Here is a 2,622-nt window from a genome sequence, read left to right as displayed (position 1 = left end):
CGCTACTCGTTTGAAGAGCGAGTAGCGAGTAGGTGTAATTGGTCGGGGATTAAGCAGGATTAATCGGACGATTTTTCATAACACTATATTTTTTTACAAATAATTATTAAATATATTTAATTTTGAAATACCAACATAATGAAGCCAATTAAGAACCCAATCAATCAATAAACAATTAAAACACTCAATCAACTAAAATAAATATAATTAAAGTGTAGAACTTTACAGAATCGAGGGTTGGTCGAATCGGCGAAATGTCGAGTTCAATGTTGAACTTTGAAATAGTTGAAATAGTGAACACAATTACTCGGCTAATTAGCTAATCGCCAAGTACTCGGGGAGTTTTTGAGCCCGATTGTGATCGGGGATTAAATTGTTAGTCGGGTCGGCTAAGCAGCGAGTAGCGAGTACTCACCAATTACTCGGCGAGTACTCAACGATTTAATAGCCCAGGCATCAAGTAATATAAATGAGATTAGTTCAATAGCTTGATACTCCATATAACTGTTTGGCAAGAAATAATATTCTTTGTGTTAATTATGAATTAATGTAGTAATTCTTAGTTGTAGTGAATTAATAATATTTTATTTTTATTGCGAATATTTTGCACTTATTTGCTCTAGAATTTGAGAATTATCTCAAAAGATAATTCCTAAAGTGACATACGTACAACGTGAAATACCGATTCAAGGTAGAGAGTTGGTTAGTAGACGTTAGATAATTAGAACAAGAGTGAGGAATCCATACTGCCTTCCTCATCGGAATGGCTTAATCCATTTCCATAGAACCTTACACTCTAATAGGAGAACTACGACTGGCTTGATCCCTAAAAAGGGTACGTAGGCAGCCACCCGGCTCAGCCACTTCCATAGGAAAACCCCTTGTAATAAGGAGATTGGTTGTTCAAGTTATTTTGTTACTGTTTAATTTTGGTTAAATATATTTTCGTAAGTGTTAAACACGATCTAAATATTTTGATAATATTGATTAATATTGCATGCTAACGTGTTTCATGAAATTATGTTAATTGATACAAACACAAGCATTTAACAAGAAAATGGTCAGATTCGCAGTGCAGCTAAATGGTAAGTAAACCTTGTCTTTTGGTAGTCAATTTCATTTCAAGTTGATTATTATATATTAACTTCATATCTAACGTTGAGCGCTGGAGTGTATTCACGTACAGGGATGAACATGTCCTCCCATAAGACAAGAAAAGGCGTACGTGGTTGTTAAGAAAAATTTAACGTGAATGAAGCGCACTCTAATTGATACAACGGTTCTTTTACCTATTTATTTTAATTTCGAATTGAGTCCTTTTAATTGTTGCTTTGCAATAATTTATTGTTTCTTTATTGTCTTTAAAAATGAATCCATATTAGAATGCATCCATTAGTTAGAAATTATGACGTTGATTAGCGTCCAGGTGTGAAATACCGATCTTGGGTAAAATATCGGTTTCGGGGCGCTACATACATAGTCCACTTCCTCCTCTGTGTTATCATTTTTCTCTTTGGTGCTCTCCGCAATTGGTTCTAGCCTTTGATCAGCCAAAACTATTACTTTGACAACCTCATCTGTGTCTGTTTCTGTTTCATCCCCATTTGTATCCTCCTCTTCTGCAAGTACACCAAAACTTATTTTCTCCACCAACGCAGGCACCGCTACTATTTTAGGCTACCATTGCTTACTGCCTTCCCCAGTGTTGTTTATGTTCCTTTTCTTGTTTCTCTTGTTGACCCCTTCCTCCGTTTGAGGTGATGGAGTAGTGTTTACTACCACCTCTTTATCCTTGTTCTGCATAGATATATCACTTTTAACTTCCTGCATTCCGTGACAAGGTGTCCAACTGACTTGCAGTGATTACACATTTTAGGAAGTTCTCCCACCTCCACTATTTGCCAGAATTGGACTTTCTTGGTTCTCACATAAATTTGATATGGTATTGGCTTTGACAAATCCACATCCACCATGATGTTGGCGTAATACCCATATTCCTTGTTCAAGGTTTTCTCATCTATGAACATAGGATATCCAACCCCTCTTGCGATGGACAACAATGATTCTTTCTCCCAAAACTCTTGGCCCAACCCTGGCAGACAAATCCAGACAAGGGCATGAGAGGGACTGTGGCTTTCTAGATTGAAGTTTGGACTCCAGTGGCTTAATCGAAGTAGTGCATTCCTAAAGTGCCAAGTCTCGTGTGACCAAATTTTGTTGAGGTCCTCAGCACTAGAGGATTCGAATAAAGAGATAACCCTTTCCAATCGGAGTGATTCTCAAGTCACCAGAGACGCTCCATTTCTCCTTTGCAAGCTCTTTAACTTTTTCAATCGGCACTTTGGACAAATTGATACAACCAATTAAGCAGTGTTTGCAGTAATTTAAACCCATTTCATATGCTTGCTCTGGGATTGTAATTGCTGGGTAATCTCCCATTTGATCAGGCCTTGGCAGATCATTCATTTCCACTTGTGGTTGAATTGCTTGCTTTGCTATTTCTGCGTATGAGGGCCCTTGAGTGGTAGCCTGTACGATTGTAGTTCTGTTCCCATAAGGATTTTCCAGTTCATAAAAATCCATTCTTGTGTGCTTCCTCTTCTGAACTCTCACCATCTACAA

The sequence above is a fragment of the Coptis chinensis genome, chromosome 3 (assembly GCF_015680905.1).
Source record: "Coptis chinensis isolate HL-2020 chromosome 3, ASM1568090v1, whole genome shotgun sequence".
Taxonomy (NCBI): domain Eukaryota; kingdom Viridiplantae; phylum Streptophyta; class Magnoliopsida; order Ranunculales; family Ranunculaceae; genus Coptis; species Coptis chinensis.
The sequence above is the reverse complement of the archived record's forward strand: the minus strand, read 5'-3'. Positions refer to the sequence as shown.